This window comes from Schistocerca gregaria, chromosome 1, assembly GCF_023897955.1.
Source record: "Schistocerca gregaria isolate iqSchGreg1 chromosome 1, iqSchGreg1.2, whole genome shotgun sequence".
Classification (NCBI taxonomy): domain Eukaryota; kingdom Metazoa; phylum Arthropoda; class Insecta; order Orthoptera; family Acrididae; genus Schistocerca; species Schistocerca gregaria.
Window position 1 is genome coordinate 955,202,369 of NC_064920.1, and position 26,895 is coordinate 955,229,263.

Sequence of the window (26,895 nt, forward strand, 5' to 3'; positions counted from 1 at the left end):
CGATAGATACTGCCTACAGAAAAATTAAAGAGACCTTTGGAGAAAAGAGAACCATCTCCATGAGTATCAAGAGCTCAAATGGAAACCAGTCCTAAGCAAAGAAGGGAAAGCAGAAAGGTGGAAGGAGTATGTTGAGGGTCTATACAAGGGAGCTGCACTGGAGGGCAATGTTATGGAAACGGAAGAGGACGTAGAGGAAGATCAGAAGGGAGATATGATATTGCGTGAAGAATTCGACAAAGCGCTGAAAGACTTAAGTCGAAACAAGGTGCCGGGAGCAGACAACATTCCATTAGAACTACTGACAGCCTTGGGAGAGCCAGTTATGACAAAACTCTTCCATCTGGTGAGCAAGATGTATGAGACAGGCGAAATACCCTCAGACTTCAAGAAGCATACAATAATCCCAATTACAAAGAAAGCAGTAGCTGACAGGTGTGAAAATTACCGAACTATGAGTTTAATGAGTCACGGCTGCAAAATACTAAAGTGAATCGTTAACAGACGAATGGAAAAACTCATAGGAGTCGACCTCGGGGAAGATCAGTTTGGATTCCAGAGAAACGAGGACCATGCGGGGCGATACTGACCATAGGACTTCTCATAGAAGATTAGATTAGGAATGGCAAACCTACGTTTGTAGCATTTGTAGACTTAGAGAAAGCTTTTGACAATGTTGACTGGAATACTCTTTTTCAAATTCTAAAGGTGGCAGGGGTAATATACAGGGAGCGAAAGGCTATTTACAGTTTGTACAGAAACCAGACGACAGTCGAGGGGCACGAAAGGCAAGGAGTGGTTGAGAAGGAAATGAGACAGGGTTGTAGCCTATCCCCGACGTTATTAAATCTGTACATTGAGCAAGTAGTAAAGGAAACAAGAGAAAAATTTGGAGTAGGAATTAAGGTCCAGGGAGAAAAAAATAAAAACTTTGAGGTTTGCCGATGACTTTGTAATTCTGTCACAGACAGCAAATTACTTGGAAGAGCAGTTGAACGAAATGGACAGTATCTTGAAAGGGGGATATAATATGAACAACAAAAGGAAAACGAGGATAATGGAATGTAGTCGAATTAAATCAGGTGATGCTGAGGGAATTAGATCAGGAAACGAGACACTTCAAGTAGTAAATAACTTTTGCTATTTGGGAAGCAAAATAACTAATGAAGGTCGAAGTAGGGAGGATATAAAATGTAGACTGGCAACGGCAAGAAAAGCGTTTCTGAAGAAAAGAAATTTGTTAACATTGAGTATAGATTTAAGTGTCAGGGAGTCCTTTCTGACAGTATTTGTATGGAGTGTAGCCATGATTGGAAGTGAAACATGGACAATAACCAGTTTGGACAAGAAGAGAATAGAAGCTTTTGAAATGTGGTGCTGCAGAAGAATGCTGAAGATTAGGTGGGTAGATCACGTAACTAGTGAGGAGGTACTGAACAGAACTGGTGCGAAGAGAAATTTGTGGTACAACCTGACCAAAAGAAGGGGTCGTTTGGTAGGGCACATTCTGAAGCATCAGAGGACCACCCATTTAGTACTAGAATGAAGCGTGTGCAGTAAAAATCGTGGATGGAAAGCAAGGGACCAATACAAAGGAATGTAGGTTGCAGCAGTATTCGAGGATGAAGAATCTTGCGCAAAATAAAGTGGCACGGAGAGGAGCATCAAACCAGTCTCTGGACTGAAGGCCACAACAACAACAGGATAACTCACTGATCAGACAGTGACCAACTGTGTACCATCGTTCTGATCAATCTTTAACACGGAAATAAGTATACACACAACTTGGTGTCCAGTAACATGCACCATAGGGGCCAACATCAAGGGCAGTTTACGCTTAAGTTACAAATAATGAACAGCTCACTAGTGAGGTATGAGCAGGCACTCATTGATTTTCCTAATGACCCCGTCAGGGTTTACATCTGTTCAAAATGGGATCCTTGGTATAATAAAGCCATTACTGAATAAGTACGTCTCATAGTGCCGTTATCACTCAGCCTTTTCGTGAGTGGCCGGTAGTACTGACATAAACACCTATATGACGAAAAAGGGGGACATGACTCATTTTATGACATAACACATTGGTGCTGCCTATTCTTCAGTCATATGTTTCAGATCTCAGTACTGCCGTACCTGACAAAGCTGTTGGGTCAACAACGGCAAATTATTTTTTAACAATAAACAAAGAACGCGTTAGCTACATATGTTTAAAAAGTTGCTTCCTGTCGCAGTAACGTTTACAACCCTACTGCATGAACCAATTATCGTCGAATCAAAAGTGGATTTAGTGGACGACAGATGGTTGCATCTTTCGTAAACTGTCAGCAATAGAAAACGTCGGATGCTTATATAGAGTGTTACAAAAGGTACGGCCAAACTTTCAGGAAACATTCCTCACACACAAATAAAGAAAAGATGTTATTTGGACATGTGTCCGAAAACGTTTAATTTCCATGTTAGAGTTCATTTTAGTTTCGTCAGTATGTACTGTACTTCCTCGATTCACCGCCAGTTGGCCCAATTGAAGGAAGGTAATGTTTACTTCGGTGCTTGTGTTGACATGCGACTCATTGCTCTACAGTGCTAGCATCAAGCACATCAGTACGTAGCATCAACAGGTTAGTGTTCATCACGAACGTGGTTTTGCAGTCAGTGCAATGTTTACAAATGCGGAGTTGGCAGATGCCCATTTGATGTATGGATTAGCACGGGGCAATAGCCGTTGCATGGTACGTTTGTATTGAGACAGATTTCCAGAACGTAGGTGTCCCGACAGGAAGACCTTAGAAGCAAGTGATCGGCGTCTTAGGGAGCACGGAACATTCCAGCCTATGACTCGCAACGACGAGGACACCTGCACTGGACGAGGCAATTCTTCGTGCAGTTGACGATAACCCTAATGTCAGAGTCAGAGAAGTGGCTGCTGTACAAGGTAACTTTGACCACGTCACTGTATGGAGAGTGCTACGGGAGAACCAGTTGTTTCCGTACAATGTACAGCGTGTGCAGGCACTATCAGCAGCTGATTGGCCTCTACGGGTACACTTCTGCGAATGGTTCATCCAACAATGTGTCAATCCTCATTTCAGTGCAAATGTTCTCTTTACGGATGAGGCTTCATTCCAACGTGATCAAGTTGTAAATTTTCACAATAAACATATGTGAGCTGACGAGAATCCGCACGCAGTTGTGCAATCACGTCATCAACACAGATTTTCTGTGAACGTTTGGGCAGGCATTGTTGGTGATGTCTTGATTGGGCCCCATGTTCTTTCACCTATGCTCAATGGAGCACGTTATCATGATTTCATACGGGATACTCTACCTGTGCTGCTAGAACATGTGCCTTTACAAGTACGACACTACATGTGGTTCAAGCGCGATGGAGCTCCTGCACATTTCAGTCGAAGTGTTCGTACGCTTCTCAACAACGGATTCGGTGACCGATGGACTCGTAGAAGCGGACCAATTCCATGGACTCCACGCTCTCCTGACCTCAACCCTCTTGACTTTCATTTATGGGGGCATTTGGAAGCTCTTGTCTACGCAACCCCGGTCCAAATGTAGAGACTCTTCGTTCCCGTATTGTGGACGGCTGTGATACAATACGCCATTCTCCAGGGCTGCATCAGCGCATCAAGGATTCCATGCTACGGAGGGTGGATGCATGTATCCTCGCTAACGGAGGACATTTTGAACATTTCCTGTAACAAAGTGTTTCAAGTCACGCTGGTACGTTCTGTTGCTGTGTGTTTCCATTCCATGATTAATGTGATTTGAAGAGAAGTAATAAAATGAGCTCTAACATGGAAAGTAAGCGTTTCCGGACACATGTCCACATAACATATTTTCTTTCTTTGTGTGCGAGGAATGTTTTCTGAAAGTTTGGCCGTACCTTTTTGTAACACCCTGTGTACGATTGCCTTACTACAGACGATTTTGTCTGCACCTGTAGGCAAATCCTTGTCTCTTTGTCTTGCTGCAGTCGACGACCGCTGCAAATATGTGCACATCTTTGCCCTGGATCTCTCGCTCTATCTTTGCAAAGTGCTGTACCCTTCATCAGTACAATTGGGAAATTGGTAACGCGAAAGACTTCAGTACAATTTCCTTACTGTGCAGTCACATGACGAAACATCAGGTAATTTGCACCCTAGCTGCGTTGTTGAATAGAGCACCTGCGTCCCATTCATGTAGGTGCGTATTTCCGTCAAGGCAATTCCCAAGACTGACACTCTTCATCATTCAGATTCAGTTCAATAACTCTCTGAACAGAGTTCAATTAATTTTGTACCTGAGCTGAAGTGATTTAATTTACAGAACTTTGAGAGTAATTTTTTACGTTTTCAAAACCATACCAGTTTATGGCGTGGGTATTTGCATTGTGTTGGTGTCTCTTACGTGCTATTTAACTGGAAATTTATTGCCTCCACACAGTGAATGATTTAAAGTCACTGCCTGTAGGCGGGTGTGAATTCAGTAGCCATTCCATTTCACTGCAATTGTCGTGATGATATCTTTACTAACTGCGTAATCGTGATGAGACACCCACGGATTTTCGGCTACAACGACATTGTTTGAAAGCCAATGTGACGCAACGAGTTTTTCCTACCCTGGTAACCGTTTCATGAACATTTTTATATGAACAACATATTTTTGTGTTTTATGGACTTAGACGTGTTAACGTTTAGTTCACATAGTCGGACTATAAACAAATTTCACGTGTGGGTTCGTTTAATGTGAGCCGTCAGCTCACGTCTTCATGTGTCAATTCTGTCGTATCGAGCTTACCTGGGATTGCCACTTTAACAATCTTGTCTTATGAAAAAGAACCGCAAATTTTTTACATAACTTTGGCCACAGCCCACTATCTTTGTAGATTTCCACCGTTCTATTTCCACTATCTAATCGTTTTTCTTTTATTTAAAGTTACATTTACTATATATATGTACGTAAGTATCTCGACTTATAAGTAAGGACGCTACAATTTTGTGTGCAGCTGTCTCAAAATAAGCTGACCGAGACAATATTTCTTTCATATTTATTTCCCTATTAGGATATTAGCTGTAACAGACATTTCTGTTGGTCACCTTTGAAAATCCTTAAGCTTTTGCTTTGTCGTAGTCGTAAACTCTACATGCCCGGACCTCCAGAAAGACATGAATTCTGGTGATAATAGCAAACATTCTATTACAGTCGGTTATGTAATGCTATGAATCTTGGAGTATGTGTGTTGCGTAACGATAATGCGTCATAATTTTATCTTGTTTCATAACGGCAGCCATGTGCGTCACATCTGCCTCTACTGTTGTGTATACAGATGCTGTGGGCACCCCATAAACGAAAACGAAAATGGAGAGATTATCTTCGAAAAAAATAAAGAGGAAAAAGGTAAGGGGTTAACATTCTGTCCGCAATGAAGTCATCGTAAGTGAAGATCTAGTTCAGTTAGAGAAGTATCAGGAAGGAAATGGACAGATGGTTCAAATGGCTCTGAGCACTATGGGACTTAACATCTATGGTCATCAGTCCCCTAGAACTTAGAACTACTTAAATCTAATTAACCTAAGGACATCACACAGCACTCAGTCATCACGGAAATGGACAGATGTTTTGCTGAAGAATCGATGAGTGTACTTGTACTTCCGTTGTGGTATTTGGAGTTAGTAGCTTTCTGTACATTGCTGAGTGTTTTTAGAGAATCGTATTCGTCATCAGCACCCACTTCTATCACTCACTAATCATTAACCAAACAACCACCTGAAATTTAATCACCCCCTTCCCTTTCACCTATAAATCATCACCTCTCACCCGTTGCTCCCCTCCCTTTCATCCACCAATCACATCTGTTACTGCATATTACTTAAGACCTTTCACCATTCGCCTGTCACCCGTCAGCAGTTCCGCGTTGTTCGCTCCCCATTCAACAGCTACACGATTGACGGAGGACATCGAAAGGGTGCAAAAAAGGCAGCTCGTTTTGTATTATCACGTAATAGGGGAGAGAGTGTGGCAAATATGATACACGAGTTGGGATGGAAATCATTCCAGCAAAGACGTTTTTCGTCGCGGCGAGACCTTTTTACGAAATTTCAGTCACCAACTTTCTCTTCCGAATGCGAAAATATTTTGTTGAGCCCAACCTACATAGGTAGGAATGATCATAAAAATAAAATAAGAGAAATCAGAGCTCGAACAGAAAGGTTTAGGTGTTCGTTTTTCCCGCGCGCTGTTCGGGAGTGGAATAGTAGAAAGATAGTATGATTGTGGTTCGATGAACCCTCTGCCAAGCACTTAAATGTGAATTGCAGAGTAGTCATGTAGATGTAGATGTAGATGTAAACATGACTGAAGTACCAACTGAGAAAAATGGCTCCTAATATTAACAATCATGAATGTTATTTGGTAACTCAGAAAGTGTACACGCTTCGTGGGTGTGATCTATGCAGCAGAATATGAGTAAAATCTTAAATAAAGTTTTTTCTGAAATTTCTTTGTTTCCCAGTTATGATGCAAAGTGTCATTTGTGTTAGGCATTACATCATGGTCCAGTACAGCCTCCTAGTTTGTCGTGTTCGCCTGCATATCAACTGATGTTGCTTTTACACTCGTCTACACTGATGCCTTTGTTTACTTGATTACGATGTGGTCTGTTGTAATTAGTTCATAGACTGCAGTCTGTGGGTAAGGTACGATGGCGTACTCATATGCTGAACATGCGGATATGCAGGTCTTTTATGGAGCATCAGAAGGTAGTGCACGGCAGTGCATGAGCAGCAGTATGACAGTCCATAGAAATATTTCGAAGCAGGAGAGTACCAAACTATCAGACTTCCACAGCTCTGGACAGGCGTTAAGGAAATATGGGATTCATGGTGTGCCTTGGTTAGGTCAGCCGCAGTCAGATGGATCATGTGTTGAGAACATCCTGGAAATGGTAAATGAGGATACGACCACAACTACCCGCCATAAAAGTGCCACTGTAGGGATTCTTCAATCAACTTTATGGCGCCTGCTTCAGAGACAGCAATTCCACCCATGTCACATGCAGAAGGTGCAGAATGTGACACCTTTAGACCTCCAAAGACGTCAGAATTTCTGTCGCCGGTTATTCGAACGCCAAGTCGCTGGTCCACTGTTCGGTCGTCAGGTACTGTTTATTGGTGAGCGCCTCTTGATCTACGCTGGAATCGTAAACGCTCGTAACATGAACGTGTGGGTGTATGAGAACTCTCGCGTAGCTATAGTACGAGGACATTAACATTTTGCAGTGAACGTCTGGTCTGGTCTGGTATAGTGAACAGTTACTCGAACCGCATGTTACTTCACAGTGAGTGGCAATGTATCGACAGTTCTTGGAACATGAATTGGGTGGCCTGCTTCATGATGTCCCACTCTCCACATGAACCAACTTGTGGTTTATGCACGATAGTATTCCTGCATATTTCAGTTGGGAGGCAAGAGACTATCTGAATGTTGCTTATCCCAATAAGTGGATAGGTCGTGCAGGGCTAGCTGCTTGGCCCACCATATCTCCGGATCTAAACACCACGCAGTTCTACTGTGAGGCTCATGTCAAGGAGCTCATGTATGATGTTGCGACTGAGAATATAGCACAACTACAGCAGCGAAATAAAATAATTGTGCAGAATAAGATGAACGGAGTGTGCAAAATTCCGAGAATGGTAAGACATCGATGAACGGAGTCTGCAAAACTCCTAGAATGGTAAGACGTCGAGCACATCGCTTTCTTCGTCTACATGTTCTGACTTAAATTTAGATGTATTGAATTTTTTATTTCTTCGTGTCAATGGTTTCTGGGAAGAATTTCGTATTGTTTGTGTCGCATTTGTGATCCCTACTCTACTACAAATCTTGGAGATAAAGCAATTTAAAAAAACTTTAAAATTTTACTCTTATTTGTATGCTTATATTACAACCACGAAGTGAGCAGTTACTTTCGAATCACGGGCCGTTCGGCGCATTTTTTCTGGTGCTTCGGAAGATATTTGCAATTTCATTTTTGTATTGTGTAGCTGGATTTAGCCGAACCGGTTACTACTCGTCACATCTTTCATGCGACACCCACAGTCAACAAAAAGCGTCGGTTCGTTTCCCATTACAACCAAAATTATTTTTAAATCGGAGTATTCCGTGCCCTTTCAATACAGCGTTCCCAAATTAGTCTAGTCCGTTATTCGTTTTTATCGATATGTATAAACAGGGACAGTAAAACACGAAGAATAAGCGTCAATCCAGCAGCAACTGAGAAGCGCTGCATTCTTTGAGTTGACAGTCAACTTGGGCTGGGGCAGTGCTGTCTCTGCAGAGTATTGGTTATTCTTCGTGTTTTACTGTCCCTGTTAATATCCATCGATAAAAGAAATATCGCACTAGACTAACCTGGGGCCGCTGTAGCAAGTCGATACCTAACATAGCGCTGTAAATATTACTTTGTTCGTGACGGGACACAAACCGATGTTTTCCGTCGATACTAGACTTCGCATGAAAGACGTGATGAGCTCTATTTATGTGGGCTGACTAGCTAGATAATGCACAAACGGAACAGCAAATATCTGCTGAAACACCAGACACAATGTGTCTGACGACACTTCTAAGAGGCACTGTAACGTTACGCAGTAGATTACTCTTAATCCCTGTTTCACATTTGTGATCATAACTACATTCTTACGAACATAGCCATTGGAACAAGTGCATCACGAAAAATCTTCACATCTACCTTGAAGCTATGTTTCCTTCACTTCAAATCTCTATTCCTAAGCAAATGCTAGAAATGCCTCTTTACACCCACAGAACAACGTTAAGCGATTACCTTCATCTCTTAAGTATGGCAGATACAGACCATTCCTTGGCGAAAAAGTGAGAAACGTTCTCACATGTGGAGAACTAAGGAGGTACAAGGAAAGCACAACTACCTACAAAAGTTAGAAACTCTTCACGTATCTACAAAGTAAAATACGCCAAACTGCGATCCTTTCGATGTTCCTTTATGACTATCATTACAGCTGCTAAAATATTCACGTAGCATATGTAGATCCCTCGTGAAAAGAAACAAGGTATAAGCGCTTCTCACCCATATCGCAACCTGCGAGATAATTAGGCTCGTTGTACTAAAATCAACAAAGATGGCTAAAATGGATAAGGAAAAGCTTACTGGATGGTTTATGTTTTCTTTGAAAATTATGGAGTGAGGTAAATTTCAGATACCATTATACACTTTGATTTTTCTAGCCGAAACATTCGCTCTTGTGGAGATCATCAACCGTATAACATTCCTAAAAAAACCCAGAGCAGCAATAATCTCCGTACACGAAGCATTCTGAAATACTTCTGCAACAGAAACTGGAACAAAGTATAAATATACATACACTCTGTGGACCTAGACGTTCAGTATTACCAAGCAAAGAAAAATGCTCAGAAATATGTATGGATCAAGCGCTTAGCGATAATAAACACAAAGTAATAGCAGACCAATTGCCAGAATATGTAAGAGTGGAAGATACAAGGACATAAAAACTACCTCTTAAAATTTAGTAACAAATAATTCTTTCGTGGTACGGAGACTGAAATGAAACCCAAAAATAAAAAGGCAACAGTTATGCAGTTTTATAAGCGTCAATACTCATAAATCTATGATTTGCTAATTCCAGAAAATCGAACAAGACATAGCGTACATTGTTCCAATGCTTTTGATGAATAAAATCTTCCCTTGGTCACTTGTATTAAATCTATGTCTTGGACACATTTTACTAATAATATGTTGCCCTAACAATCGCTAATGTTGGTCTTACACTCCTTAAGTGCAGACGTCGCGAGATAAACAGAGCTAACTTGGAGGTAGGCCAGGACTGTACGTGATGCCACATCGAAATTCTTATGAAAGAAATACTTCACAAAGAAAAAAATGGTGCCGAATTTTACAAAAGAACCGAAACAAAAACGTTTAACCTATATCTAGCAATGAAATGTTTCTATGGTAGTTTCGACCTGACAGCAGACGGAATGTCAGACATATGATTAAGAATCCAAATTTGCATCATGTAACAGTGTTAGTCTGCCCTTCATTGCATGTATAGAAATAAACAAATCTTACTTTCCTTTTCCTGTATTAGCTAAAGATGTTAAATTTTTTGAAGTCTAAAAACCATATAAGATATAGGTCAAATAAATATATACAAAAAAAGCTGTACAAATAAGCTACTGGATGTAAATATCGGCTTACTTTTCTATCAATACTTCCTTTTAACCTGTCAACGATCCTCAAGATGTGAAGAGCGCTTGTCACTGTGAAGTTTGCAGAGATCTTTACAAACTTCCACCAAAACTAACATATTAAAAAAACGTTGAATTCATTAAGAATACTTTGGAATAATATGAGAAACACTATTCGAGTGCCTTACTAAATATCTACATGGTAATCAATTCCTATGATCCAAGCCTTTACCTAATACATTCATTCAAATAGATTTTTTATTTATAACTAAGCTCTTTACAGTTACTTTAAGGTAGCAACGAACTTTTCTTTGACGCTTAGATAGTCTGTTAGAATTCATGAGCTCTTTCCTGCTTCAAGACAAGACTTTCTGTTGTTGACTTTAACTGTTATGTCAGCGTACATTTGAAACGTCCCCTTAGAAAAATTATACAAGACTGTGCTTAAACTGACACACAATATTTTTAGCGCAACGCAATCTGACTTTCAAGAATCCCTACAAAAGAATGGCCCTGACTAACATTAACCTATTCCTTTCACAAATCACATACCTCACAAAAATCTTCGTTACTCGAACTACTGCAATACAGCGAGGGCCACTACTGCCAGCTAACTAAAAGATTCAAACTACACAAGTCACTAACTACTGATAGGCACAGTTAGCAAATGAAAGATTTTAATAGAGAACAAACAATGTATTTACCTTTATAGTCATTATATATCAGTTCATGACACCAATTCTTACAAATTTCAAAACTCCGCCATCTCTCTCTCCACGTCCACCACTTCTGGCGGCTCACCTCCAACTACCAAACGCTACGCGCTGTTGACACTACAATGGCGAGTATTACAACAATGCCAACCAGCCACTGACTGCACACAGCACAGCCAGTGTTTTTTTATACAGAGCGCTACGTGGCATTACCAATAAGAAAACCTAAACAGCCTACTTACACATTGACTTATATACATGTTGAGACACCTTCCTTGAATTGTAATATATCACTGCTGCAAGATGAAACTTTACAGATAAAAACGATCCACGTTAAAATTATCAATTGCTTTCTACATTAAATATTAGTCCAATCTACGGTTAGGCGAAGTAAGAATGTGAGAATTCAATAAATATCTGTTTGATTCTCCCCACTCACTTTTCCTCCCCCATCCCACCACACCAAAAAAAAAAAAAATCCAACACGTCATTACAGCATTTCAATACAAAGACTAGATTTTGTAACTTCCGTGAGGTACCGTACATGTTGAGGATGAAAGGCACAGTTTGTAGAAATTTGTTTGTAAGTTATGCGTCATGGCGAGTTTCGAACGCAGTGGACTGCAGTCGTTTCGTAACTACAACAGATAAGCATCGGGGTCATACATAGAGTCACTGACTTGGATATAAACTCGCATACGCTAAAAATTTGCGATTTGTCACTGACGACGAGGTATCTAAGCTCGACTGAAAAGAATAGGCAAGGAAATTGACTGTTTCCCCTTCAGAGAAACAATCCTGGCGTTTTTGGAATACGAAAGGTATCCCCAGTATCGATGGGCGAAAGGGGAAATAAAACCATCTCCTGATAGCCCGTCCAGGGCCTAAACACCTACACCACCTCGCTGCTGACTTCAGCTATTTTCAGGTTTTCCAAGATATTTCCAAAGACAGAAAGTGGTGTTCCGTGCGTGAAATCCGTTGGGGGTATAAATTCCGGGCACCAGGTTATGTAAGACTTGTTTTGGACTGTTTCGGAGATAAGCTGTTATGCATTCGTCTCGTCTCTTGTCGGTTACATGTTAATATAACATTGAATATTGCCCGCAGAATTTACTAAGATTACTACGCAACAACCAACACTCAAAAATAATAGAAGCAATTATGAAAGACAGATTAATGAATTATCTGAATAAATACAATCTTTTAAGCAAATCACAGTTTGGTTTTCGAAGTGGCAAAAATACGGAGTCAGCCATAGTAGAATTCACAAAAGTTGTACTTAATGCTCTTGATAAAGATGAGTGTGTCACAGGCATATTTTTGGATCTTTCTAAGGCTTTTGATACAGTCGACCACAAGATTCTATTAAATAAATTAGAAGCATTAGGAATAAGAGTGGTAGCTAATGACTGGTTTCGATCATACCTAACAGATAGGGTACAAAGAGTAGAGATAACACATACTTCAAATAGATCTAAACATTTAGTAAAATACTTATCAGAACCAAAACATATTAATAAAGGGGTTCCACAAGGTAGCATATTAGGACCAATACTATTCCTGATATACATCAATGACTTTCCCAGTAGTGTTACTCATGGTGAGAAAATTCTCTTCGCTGATGACAGCAATATTATAGTCACTGAGAGAACAAGAGAACTCCTTACCGAGAAAGCAAATGAAACTCTCAAGGAAGTTTACGATTGGTCAATAAGCAACAAATTGACATTAAACATAAAGAAAACTAATGCCATGAACTTCAGTTTGAAGAGGAAAAATGACAATGTTAAATTAAATGTAGATGGCACCTCTATAGACTGTGTAACAAATGCAAAATTTCTAGGAATGAATATTGACTCTCAGCTGAAGTGGTGCGAACACACAAAGGTACTTGCAAACAGAATGTCATCAGCATGTTATGCCCTTAGAATTCTATCATCTGTGTGTAACATGCAGTGTCTTTTAGTTACATATTATTCATATGTACACTCAATTCTTAGCTATGGCATTCTTTTTTGGGGAACAAATCCACAAAATATGAACACAATTTTCAAACTCCAGAAAAGAGCCACAAGAATAATAACCAGAAATAGTAGTCGAGCTCATTGTAAAGATCTGTTCAAAACACTGGGAATTTTAACTGCTCCATGTGAACACATTTACCAGTCAGTTGTACACATCAAAAGTAACATTGGCAATTACTGCACATACAGCTCTGTCTATGACCATGCAACAAGAGATAGACTCAACTTACATTTACCAAGAAAAAATAAACATAAAACTCAAAACAGCATTTTCTACCAAGGAATAAAACTGTACAATAAATTACCAAAAGAGATTAAAGAAATTTCAAAAATACACTTATTTAAGAAGGCAGCTAAAAAGTACCTGTTATGCAATACATTTTATACATTGAAGGATTACTTAGATAAAGCAGAGTAGGGGTTTGATAAAAAAATGTTATACAAACAAATAATAATAATAATGATGATTATAAAACATCCAATATTCCACATAACACCTTCACTTTATTATTTTTCTTCTTTTTTCCTTTCTAGAGACACTCTCCCCTCAAGCTATGCATAGCACAATACTAACACCTCTTCCTCTTTCTGAGCTCAACATCTCACTCATTATGAAGGGATGCTGACTCAGTTTTTCAGGATAGCAAATGGGAACTTGCAGTACAGAAAATGGCCCAAGGATCACCTGTGTGTGTGTGTGTGTGTGTGTGTGTGTGTGTGTGTGTGTGTGTGTGTGTGTGTGTGTGTAGTGAGTGAAGTGTTATGAAACAATGTGTGTATAGTGTGTGCAGTGACTGATAGTGAAATATGAGTGAATAGTGTGGCATTACATTATTTAATGAGTTATTTGTAAATAAATTATTGTATACCAGGAGTAAAATCTAATGATTGTCTCTAACTAGAAGTCTGTAAATATATGTGTATACGAATTAGCTTATTGTAAATTGATCTAAGCTTGTAAATACTTTGACATGTCCTATATCCTTGTAAAAAGAGATCTACGGATAAATAAAACTACTACTACTACCACTACTACTACTACACTGCCCCTCCCTCCATTTTGCTGTTTTCCCTTTATACTATTGCGCTCTTGATATGGTAAATTGGTTTCCCAAAGAGAATACTGTATTCACAAGCTGACATAACAGTTAACAATAACAGTAGAAGTTTTGCCTTGACCAAGAAGCAGAATACCTTCCACGACGTCGGCCGTATAATCCAGTCATTTAAAAATACAAATGCCATATTTTTCACAGCATTGATTACAAAACAGAGAAGTGGTGTAGATAATGTTTCTCTTTAAGCGATATCATTAACGTCTAGCTAATAAGCAATGAGGAAGAAACAGTGCAGTCTTGTTCACTTAGTGGCGTGCGAAAGAATACCTGTTTACCAAGAAATTCCTCACATTTCTACCCGAGACAGAAATATTTGTCAAAGGCGATTTGAACACACCCAACTAACATTCTTACTTAAGAAAGGGAAAGTCGCAAACGAAAATTCGCATTTGCAGCTGAAAAATTAACACATTTAAAACAGTGAAAAAAATATTCTTATCTGCATATTTAGTTTTCATGATTTGTTTACTTTGTTCATAGTTTCCTGAAGTAATTACGAAATTAACAAGCTGCTCTTCAGGTCCTGCTTCTACGCACCTTCGGAGTAAGACGTGATTGTTAATAGTTTACATTGTAGGGTTTTCAAGTGTAGCAACTGTAAGCTGCTCCCACAATCTAGAACATACTTCTGTATCTCCCATAAATGGCTTTCCTTTGTTAATGGGTAGCCTAATGTTCAAGCAAGTGGGTTGAAGTTAAATAGGTATCATTTCAAGGATAACAGCGTTATTCCTATCCCTCGAATATGCTCCACAAAGAAAGCCTTTGTCCTTTAAAGTGACTCGTTTGCAATTATCTGTATAATCTTAGCATGTCACTTGGTCAGTCTCATATTCACTGTCATAGAATAAATCATGGACAGAATCATTACACATGTTTAATCCCGCTAGGGTTTCCCGCAGTCGGTTGTGACAATACCGATTCCCTTACTCGCGTCGATTCCTGAAATGTATCTGTGTGACTTACAAATCTTTCCACATTTTAGCGTAATGGAAAAAAATCGCTTCTCTCTTAACCACAGTGCATAATTCTTACAGCTCACATACAGACTTATTCGCATATATGTAAGCCAATAAGCTGTTGATTTGCGTGAAAAAGCGGTATAGCGATTTTGCGACTTATCTCTTTGCTGAGTGTAGCCTGATGTCTTCGTAATTTTCGAGCTTGATATATCAATTTCGGTAATTTAGATCCTCTTGCCTTTCTCCACTTGCTCGAGGTTTTGGCACAAAAATTTTAGTACTGTCGGTTATTACAACTAGTATTATAAGTAACAACAAAGAAGGTTAACACTTTGAGCTCAAATCGAAATTTAGAACCACACACGGAGTTTACATTAAAATACTCTCTTCTCTCAGGCACTACAGCAAGTTCTCTGACTGCAGGTGAAAGTTCCGCCTTCAAATAGTATAGCTGCCAGCAGATCTCTAATTTTTGCTTATTTGTCATCATGTTTAAATATAAGGCGTGTGTTCCTATTTTTAATTAATTTCAGTTACAATTGTGATTCAGACTGTAAAGAGAGGAGTTTTTGAATGCAGGTTTTAATGTTCTATGTGAATGGAGAATATACATTTCAGATTGATGCTCTTCCGAAATCATACATTGGAAGCGAAAGCTAAATTAATTTCATGAATTTAACATGAGATCAAAGAGTAGAATTGAATTTCGAGGGTTGTTCGTTTACTAAGGTCCGATCGGTCGCTAAAAGGAGACAACAGTGAAAATCCAATTAAGCTTAGCGCAGATGTGTTGGGCAGTGTCTCTAGTATGCCCGTCGATCGCGTCATGTCGGTCTTTTCAGTCCTGTGAGCACGTAAAAATGACTAGAAAAAAGTGCCACCCGCCAAGTATGAGTGCCTGCTGAAATTTCGCCTCATTTAATGCAGCCATGCATTTCCTTCTTCACGACAACAGTGCTGGGGCAATGAAGACGCTCATGCAGCGTTTGCGATGGGAAGCGTTTGATCGCCCAGGATATAGCCTGGATTTGGCTCGCTCTGATTGCCATCTCCGTTGACATTAACCGCTGGCTATGAAGGCAACATTCGACGCAGACAACGAGCTGCAGATCAGCGTAGAGAATTGGCGCGAGGCACAGGCGGCTGGCTTCTATGACGAGGATATTGAAAGTTGTTACAACGCTGCAAAAAAATGTCTAAGTTGGAGCTGCGACTAAGTAGAGGAGTACCTGGAAGTTGTAACTAATAGTTGAAAAAAAAAAAAGATTTTCATTGTGTTTCCCATTTCACGACCGATCGTACCTTAATAAACGAATAGCACTTGCAATATTGATATAAGAATTAGAAATTTTCGTGAAAGTGAAAAACGCTTTTATTTCTTGTGCCATAATAACTTGCCACACAACAAGTGGTCGTGCAAATTTAAAACTGATATTCAATATAAAAACAAAAGAGAGTTTCAAATAGTTGAAAAACATTGCCTAGGCACCACGGCTGTTCTTCCACTGATAATATCTTTTACTTATAAGTAATATGATAGATTAAAATCTTAGTGAAAGTGTGTGATTCCATGGATGAGCATACCTGGTGATAAGCAGCTGTTGTTAAATAAGATTAATTACTCATTATGCATTGGGTAACACGCTACACTGGAAATTTATTATGTGGACTTGTGTGCAAAGCCTAACACCAACTGGAGATAGTGGAAGTTCGTCTTATCGAATCGAAGCGAAATAGCTTCTTGCGTTACGGATGCAGTCCTGCAGTGACAACTTTCCGTCTTATATAACGGCAAAATATGAACAAAAGTTTCCAGTAACTTCAACGCCAACCAAGGATGCTTTTCTACAAGCCTTCAGTGCTAATGTCTTGAAAGCACATGCTGTGTGCTGTTCAATACTGCCAAAGTGGAGTAATGTTTCGCCAAGTTTTGTGTACGTTCCAATGTCGCACATTGCAGTCATTAAATTCTTTTTCATTGTACTTGTGTAGAAACTGCCTGGTAGACGATAAAATGTTATGTATTTCAATCGGTGAATTTAATAACGCAGCTGATTCACATGTTTTTGTTTGTTCAACAACAACATCAACTACTACTATTACTATTACTACTACTACTACAACTATTACATCTGTGTCTATACATCCAAGTCGCTTTATGATGTGCGTCGAAGGATACTGTGTTAAGTCGCATCATATCGGGTCCCATGTTGGACGAAAACATGTGGTGAATGTATATTTTTAACGGGGCTGTAGGGCAAAATGTATTGCGAAATTACTTTTTCGTTTGCTGGATGCAACGCTTGTTGATCCTTAATTCAACCAAACGTCACTTCACTAGATGAATGCAAAACATCGGAATGACTGAGAGCTGAACAATGATTGTAATATCAAAACAGTGTATTAAAACATCAACAAAAGGTCGTTGAATACAGGATCTCAAGGTTCTTGGACTGGGCAGATACGGCACAACTGGATTCGCTGTAGTGCTGGTTTGTATGTTAATCTCACCGAAGTCTTGGATTGGCCGTCAGCAGTGCAGTGTCGACGGTTCTCAGTCTTGTGTGGCATAGTCTTTGCGTCTTTTCGTGTCTTCGTCTCTCCGAGTAAGCAGGAAGTGGGTGGCGGATGATAGATGGCTTCGGTGGATGAATACCTTGTTCTCTTTGTGCAGGCCGAGAGGATTATCGCCGAGGTCCACTGGCAAGGACTACACGGCCAACCAAATTCGACGTACAGGGAGATGCCTAACGAGGGTTCGGCTCTCCAACCGGGTGAAGTTTGCCATGCAGCCAAATTACGAAGGCGGCGTCCAAGAAATCGGATTTGAACCAGTTGAAATTGGTCAAGAGAGTGACTCGTCAGCAGCAGTTTCAAAATGCAGATAAGTATTGGAATCAAATTGCAAAAGCAGCATCAGGTGAAAGGAGGGAACTAGCTCCAGAAAAGAAAACAAGTCGAATGCTCATGAGAATTAGCCCGAATAGGTCCGAAATCCAGCAAAGACTGGAATGGAAATAAGAGCTGTATGCAGCAGACTGAAGTCATCATGGAATCGAATCAGCACCAAGGGTAAGAACCGACCAAGTCCTGACTACCAAGTCCCTCGAAAGAATCATCAAGAAGTCTTACTACAGAAAATCTATCCACTCTCTGACTTGCCAGTGTTTATCCAGGTCTTCCAAATCTTACATTTACAGAGCGCTGAAATTTTGTAACCATATCTTATCAGTAGTTAACAATACATTAGTGCCAGCCAACAGCCGATTCCTCCTGAGTACGTCTCTTCATCTTGATTACTCATTCCTGGGTGTCAACTTTCTGCGGAATTCTCCCAGAAGACATAAATATATTTCATTCCTGGGCACCTGTTGGGATGAACTTTCACATTCACATGTCAGGTAAGTCTTCTCACAGTTTTGACTGCTTGGATGAACGCTAGAGGTGTGCAGTAAAACAGCTTACCACCTCAAAAGTCTTTAGGTGGCTTCACATTGGTTGCACACCTAAGGAAAAATTAGCTCCCACGTTATGTTTCTCAAGGAGGCGTAGGTTTAGCGAAAAAAATGCAGAAAACAGACTGGCGTCGAGTCCCCTCAGTACATTATAAGCCTTCTGTTAGGTCTCTCCAGGCGTTAACAGTACTTTTTTCCTGTCATTCGCCTTGTCCATTGCTCTTGTTTCAGGGATTTCCACAGACCCCCAAAAAGCAATTAGCGTTTCCTTTAATGTGCAAATCCGATGTATCCCAACTCATGCTGTCTATTATACTTTGGCATTCACAACGATGCTTTCTGTACATTGCCTTGCAGGCACTGACCGCCACCTAGTACCTTGGTGAACAGTGTAACATTAATGATCCAGCGACAGGTTATATGTAAGAGTCACCCAGGTATGGTATGCGAACCACAGACCCCTCGGAGGGACCCAGGAGTCAGATGATGTCAGACTGCATGTGATCCCAGCTGGATGACACAAGTTCAGGCCTCAGTGTCATCACTCCCAGGTGCAGCCCATAGACTAGTGGAGAGAGTGGCCGATTGTAGATGAGATATTGGCTCAACGGTCGGCATGGAGACGTTCTCAGTGTAGGCAGCGGTCGTCGGCAGATACTGTTGGTCTGGAGTGGCTGTTATTTGTACCCTCTCCCCAGCTCTATTCTGACAAAGCGCCATTTTCGGTAACCTACAGGCGCCCTGGCAGCAAAGCATTGGATAATCCAGCGCTCCTTTATACTGGGCTAGTTGCTCATGTCCCGACAGCACTATTCTAGACCATTCATTATAACTTCGCAGGCAGCAGGCATCACAGGCCGCTGTTAACTCTGCAAAGTACTTAAACAATACATTACACATTTTCTTTTCCTTTTTTACATTCACGTACACATTTCGTTGTTATTGCTCTTATACGAATTTAGTCCAAATAACAATATTCAAGGACTGGGACTGACATATTTATTGTTACTGCAGTCCAAGAGTGACCCACATGGTCAGTATATAGCAGACAAAAAATTTGGAAGGGTAGCTGGATTTACAGCGTGAACACACACAGCCTGCATGTATGACAACCACACCCAATATGGTATTTGAAGATTAGACACTCATCACGAATATTTTGGGGCTGGTGTCTACTACGATACTATAGTATCTGCTGAAACATTTGCTTCTCGTTACACATTCCCTATGTGCTGCTATCAAGTTACCCAGAGAAATGAATAGGATGGAATCCAAGCTTTTGTTCACACATATCAGGTTCTTAGCAAATAATATTTCCAAAGATTTGTCAGGCAAGTACAGTAGCAGATTTGTTATATTCAGAACCGTAGACGCTGTCATAGTTTCTAGGAGTCGAAGAGATCGAAATGTCACAAGTCATACCGTTTATTAATTCGTCGAGACCCTGCAGCTACAAACGTTCTGCACCCTTGCTCGTAGCTAATTTCGGTAACAACCATGGGATGATATGCTAAGTACATTCAGTGTGTACCTACCTCCCGGAAACAAGATTGCAATGTAAGGATGTCCAGCTAGCACCCTTCTACGCCTGTACCTGTTAAGACTCAGTCTTAAGACTGAACATTCCACTTACAGCAAGGTGCAATAATCCACCATCCTTAATCCTTAAGGAAAAGAACAGTTAATGCTAGGAAATAATCTCCCATCTGTGTTATCACAAGATTTTTAAAAACAAGCCAAAGCCGCGCCAAATTCCCAAGAATTATCTCAGAGATACCCAGTACAACTAACCAAAAAGCACACAATAATTCTAACTTAATTCTCATGAATATTAATTTGAATCCATAAGTACATTCCAATAAACTATACTTCCTTATACTGATAACTACTCTCATCTCTAGTCCCGAAACAGAAATTTTTCAAAATTCAGTAAAGCATATAAATCCTCTCTCCTCCTTGGTCTAAATTCACCATCACAAATGCCCAAAATTGCATTCCCCACACAAAAAATAAACAAACTCTATTCCTTCATCTGACATTCCTTGAAAAACACAATGAGACCTTAAATTACTAAACTAATAAGACAAATCAGTTCAAGTAAATTACAAACAAGGTGAAACTTCCTGGCAGTTTAAACTCATGTGCCAAACTGAGACTCAAAATCAAACCTTCGCCTTTTGCAAGCAAGTGCTCTGACAACTGAGCTACCAAAGGACGACTACTGACCCATCCTCACAGCTTTGCTACCCCCAGTATGTCATCTCTACCTTGAAACTTCATAGAAGCTCTCTTGCAAAACTTCCATGACTAGCTCTCCTGAAAGTGAAATGTCCCCTTAGGTAATATTTAACGCAATATTTTACAAAAATAAACTATACCCACACGCCATATGAAATCTGGTAGTCAAGGGAAGGCAGGATTCGGTAACGGTTGTGACGGGGCCGTAATCAGTTACAATTGGTTGCCTTTTACAGTTAAACAGAATTTATTTTAAACTAGTAATTCCAGACTCAACAATAAATAAAAAATACCACACGTTATTAATGAAGGAATAAACAACTATGTAAATAAGTGTTTTCAGTGAGTTACAATTTAGCAAATCGCCATTAAATACATAAACAGCAGATAATATTTTAAAAGCAAGCCACTGTGGTCTGGGCAGAAGGCCTTATACGCCAGGAATGGCAATAAATGAAGAATTGTTTAAATCTCGCTGCAACTTACAAATTACAGGTATTTAAATATTAAAGGCAAGTCGCCACAAACACAGTAGAAGGCATCAGACGCCAGGCATGGCAGTAAATAAGGTTTTCAAGGCTTTCTGCATAAATACAAATACCAAACTAGAATTTTAAGGTAGATGACCACAATCACAGCTGAAGGCCTTTCACGCCAGGGATGGCGATAATATAAAAAATTTAGAAACCTGCTGTAAAACAGCAAATACAATAGCAAAGGTTAATTAAAAAAACAAGCAACTGATCACCAAACAGACGGTGGTGGTAAACTTTGCAACACAACCCTTAACATCCACTGAACACTAGACTGCTGGATTTATTCCAGAAGGCGACCAGAAATATTAACTAGACATATATAACCTTTAATGTAGACATTACAAGGTACTGTAATAAATAATACAATAATAAAATACAAGGGCCAGCACATAAGTTCCTTAAAGTGTGCTGAGGCAGATTATACCTGCAGAAAGCGTGGGGTGGAGGAGAGTTACACTGAACTACCGGCCGTCAGACCTCCTTTTAGAACACACTTCTTACAAGAACCAAGGGGCTACAGATGGTGCTCCAGGAATCGACCTCCGAGAAGGTCTGGCAACAAACACTTTTGCGAGTGATGAGATAGGCAGCCAAGAGTTGCATTCACTTCACAAGATGGCAACTCAAACTAGTGGAAGTCTAATGAATGACTACTGATAATGTTGCTGAAACTACCTGAAGTCCGAAAAACCAAATGCAACGACGGAACAATACGCCAAAGCCAGAACCGGGGGTCTGCACTACATCCCCAGAATACTGTGTTTAGAGCACCTGGAACGAGAAAGGGATCACTACCATGAGAGTAGAAGAATCACCAACCGGCCTACAATCAAGAAAGCTGTCAAAACTACACGCCTTGCCGTACAGCAGTGGCAAGGCGACGAAACGTACCCTGCCACTGCATACACTAACCCCAGGATAGATAACTGGGGCGCTAGCGGCCACCAGACAAGTAAAATTACCGCTGGTTGTACTTAACAAATAGTAACAAGTTGAACGCAGTAAATAGTAATAAGAAGACGAGGAAAGCTAAGCAGATTCGCCTTCCCTAAGCACTCCACTCGCTACTCTTCGCCTTGGCAACACTACGAGCAGCAACACGAACCCAAGTCACTGGAGAATCGCGAGATATCACAATGGTGGAGGTTTCTCTACTTGCATTGAAATGAAATCTTAAAGCTTTCTGGATCTGGTTTACGACAAGGTCATGCACCCTCATGACCACAGCCCTTCCATCCGGCAGTCCTTTCATGCAGCCAGTGGTCCCAACGTGTTCTCGCACTGCATGGACCTGGCTCCTTTTGAGTCCCCAACGAAACTGGCTCACTCACACGACCGAGGAAAACAACGACATCGCCCCAAAGATAACCGCCACTGCTGCCCCTAGCGGACAGGCAATGCTTGCAAAACCGAGTGGCGCCAGTCAACACGAGAAGAAGACAAACAACTGCAACCATGCCAACTAAACGATAGCGCCTGGCTTCCGACAGAGGGCAGAAACCTACAAACAGCACCAACATGAGCCGCAGCACGGCTCACCATAGTCCGCAAACTAGTATCTCAAGCAAAATACACTCCTGGAAATGGAAAAAAGAACACATTGACACCGGTGTGTCAGACCCACCATACTTGCTCCGGACACTGCGAGAGGGCTGTACAAGCAAGATCACACGCACGGCACAGCGGACACACCAGGAAGCGCGGTGTTGGCCGTCGAATGGCGTTAGCTGCGCAGCATTTGTGCACCGCCGCCGTCAGTGTCAGCCAGTTTGCCGTGGCATACGGAGCTCCATCGCAGTCTTTAACACTGGTAGCATGCCGCGACAGCGTGGACGTGAACCGTATGTGCAGTTGACGGACTTTGAGCGAGGGCGTATAGTGGGCGTGCGGGAGGCCGGGTGGACGTACCGCCGAATTGCTCAACACGTGGGGCGTGAGGTCTCCACAGTACATCGATGTTGTCGCCAGTGGTCGGCAGAAGGTGCATGTGCCCGTCGACCTGGGACCGGACCGCAGCGACGCACGGATGCACGCCAAGACCGTAGGATCCTACGCAGTGCCGTAGGGGACCGCACCGCCACTTCCCAGCAAATTAGGGACACTGTTGCTCCTGGGGTATCGCCGAGGACCATTCGCAACCGTCTCCATGAAGCTGGGCTACGGTCCCGCACACCGTTAGGCTGTCTTCCGCTCACGCCCCAACATCGTGCAGCCCGCCTCCAGTGGTGTCGCGACAGGCGTGAATGTAGGGACGAATGGAGACGTGTCGTCTTCAGCGATGAGAGTCGCTTCTGCCTTGGTGCCAATGATGGTCGTATGCGTGTTTGGCGCCGTGCAGGTGAGCGCCACAATCAGGACTGCATACGACCGAGGCACACAGGGCCAACACCCGGCATCATGGTGTGGGGAGCGATCTCCTACACTGGCCGTACACCTCTGGTGATCGTCGAGGGGACACTGAATAGTGCACGGTACATCCAAACCGTCATCGAACCCATCGTTCTACCATTCCTAGACCGGCAAGGGAACTTGCTGTTCCAACAGGACAATGCACGTCCGCATGTATCCCGTGCCACCCAACGTGCTCTAGAAGGTGTAAGTCAACTACCCTGGCCAACAAGATCTCTGGATCTGTCCCCCATTGAGCATGTTTGGGACTGGATGAAGCGTCATCTCACGCGGTCTGCACGTCCAGCACGAACGCTGTTCCAACTGAGGCGCCAGGTGGAAATGACATGGCAAGCCGTTCCACAGGACTACATCCAGCATCTCTACGATCGTCTCCATGGGAGAATAGCAGCCTGCATTGCTGCGAAAGGTGGATATACACTGTACTAGTGCCGACATTGTGCATGGTCTGTTGCCTGTGTCTATGTGCCTGTGGTTCTGTCAGTGTGATCATGTGATGTATCTGACCCCAGGAATGTGTCAATAAAGTTTCCCCTTCTGGGACAATGAATTCACGATGTTCTTATTTCAATTTCCAGGAGTGTACAACAACAGACTCCATCACTTGTGCACACCCAATTACTGTGGTACATGGCACAAAATATGCACCTGATCAAATTATCAATTATCACTGCCATGGCCTTCACACAAACACACACACACACAGTAATGTGCACACATATTGAGCAGGTGTGGCCTGCCTTTCCTTCCTCTTATTATCTACTTGCTCAATACTTGAGCAACAGCTGGAAACTCTAATAGTGAACCTTATGCATCCTGAATAGTTCATATACATTTGATATGCACAACTGTAACATGTATCAACATCTGTAACTTAAAGTGATCATTTCACTTACCCGATATGAACCCAGATACCAGGTGACGAATCTCTTCATTTTCGTCTTTGGCGTGTGAGGGCTTGTTAACATCAAACACTGAACATAGTAGGCCAGTAGTTTAGATTTGGATTGTCTCATTCTCCTCTGATATTGAGAGCCTTAGTTTCTAATAGACTTGTCCTCAATGTGCAAATAGTCAATAGACGGCGCAGCTGCTTCATTAATTTTGAGATTAAACTGGTTCCCTGACCTGTGATTAACATCCTCTGAACACCAAATTTTAGTAACCAATTATTTTTTTTCAATTTTACCTGTGTTATCATGTTGGCTTCTTGATTCAGGGTCACTACCATGCCCACATATCGCCAAAAACGATATATTGTCGTGAGACTGTAGTAATTCCCCGCTGCAGTTTGGAAAAAGCCCTAAAACGTCCATCCCGATCATTTCAATAGGTTTACTGCCTTCTGTTAACCTTTGCAACAGAATTCACTGATGGATTAATTCAGCCCCTCTGTCCACATGGTACACTGTTTCTAACATAGTCTCCCATTTCATGACTAATGTGTGTCTACTCAGCAATCTGTGTTCTGTGGCTCCCATGACCAGATGATATGTGATCATGTGGCTGTTTTAAAACTTCTTGCCACAATGTAGCTGCAACCACACACTGAATCCAAGCTTTCGTGTCTTCTATTATACACTGTCATGTATGATGAACTGTGGCTGTAGTGCGAATAGTTTACACTTTTGCACATTTTTCCACACTGCAGTGGTATGTTCTACTGTAAAATTCACTGCCCTAACATACCAGTTTTGTTACCGAGGTCATCTACATTACTGCGATTTCTAACAGTTCGATGACATACTCTGAATTCAAACTCACTTAGTTTCAGCAACTAATATTTTAGCCTAATAGCTGGATCTTTTAATTGTTAAGTGATACTTATCACCTTAAACATTTTACTGTACAAATAGCAACTGAAGTATGTCATGTTGTACATGAGGCTTAGCATCTTTTCTGTGGTACAATAGTTCTTCTCTTTTGTTTAACTGTTGTGATGCATAGGCAGGTGGATATTTCTTCCCCTCTACTTGTTCATTTAATACATATTACCAATTGCTAGTGTGACACAATAATATGAACTCATTTTTATAGTTTGGAAACACCAACACCAGACTAATTGTCAACATTTTTTTCAGCTTTCCAGATGCACCTTCGCATTCCGATGCCTAATGGACGTCTCGAATCCGTCCCTGCAGTTTATCGGTTTTATTAATGTTTACCTTGTATGGTATTGTAAACAGTATCACCTTAGTATTTATTTCAGTTTGATTTATTTCATTTTATTTTAACATTGCTATATGGTCATGGAACAAGGAATTACATTACTTGAATAGTAATTATATTCACTGATCAGTAATAATAATAATAATAGTAACTGCATATTGTGCAAGTTAAAAATTGTTAATACTGGCAGGGAACGGAAAAGATGAGAGCCATGGCTATTGTTACAAATTACCCTGAAATTCCCATGAAGTGAGTTGATAAAACAGTATAACATGCAAATCAGATTTGTGTTGAACGTTTCAGGCATCTTTAGCATCCAAATTATACAGACATTAGAAAATTTAAAAACAGAAGCAAGTTATTTCAGGCAGTAAAATATCCTGATTAAGCAGTGCATATGAGGCACATGTGTGTTAACTGCTTATTTTCATTAACGCTGCTCGCTGTGAGTTACAATTCAATCGTGTGCATTGTGTCATGATTTATAATACGTATCAAGTACCATACCAACTGGAAGAAATTTGTCGCCATTGATAGAAATTTCGTAAAACCACAAATAATTCGCAAAGACTCTGGAGGAATAATTGATCACACAGAAGAATTCGAGGGGATTGTGCTGAATAACGTGGTACAAATACATCAGTAACCATCTGCAGCTTCCTATGAAATGCGCTCTTCTACGGACACAGTATAGAGTTTACTTGCGGTGCAGTAACTGCAGCTCTATTGCATGCAGTGCCGTCGAATCATATTGTGAGGTATTTTAAACACACAAAAGCAACTAAAGGTATGAACGCATACAACAGCTGATGGAGTGTTAGTACAAATACCAAGCCAAAGAGCAAGTCCATAAACTAGTTCACAGCAAGACGTCAGTTGCACGGACACTGTCAATCAATAAAACGTCAATAAACGTAGTCCATGAAGTGGAGGGGGCAGTAGGCGGTAGGCGATGGACACTTAATGAGGTACACAGACTGCGACGGTGGCTTTCAATGACAGTGGGGTGCCTCCCCATCCCCTCCCCGTTCCTGA

The 26,895-nt window shown here is 41.1% G+C and overlaps 1 long non-coding RNA gene across 1 annotated transcript in view; it reads left to right on the top strand.

Annotated features, from left to right (window-relative positions):
- LOC126276186 (uncharacterized) overlaps positions 1 to 26,079 on the top strand; it is a 108,014-nt gene extending 81,935 nt beyond the window's left edge. Inside the window, exons 2-3 of the long non-coding RNA XR_007550605.1 lie at positions 17,728 to 18,454; positions 25,773 to 26,079. This is a non-coding gene — a long non-coding RNA (uncharacterized LOC126276186). The remainder of the gene's footprint in view (positions 1 to 17,727; positions 18,455 to 25,772) is intronic.
- The last annotated feature ends 816 nt before the right edge of the window (positions 26,080 to 26,895 follow it).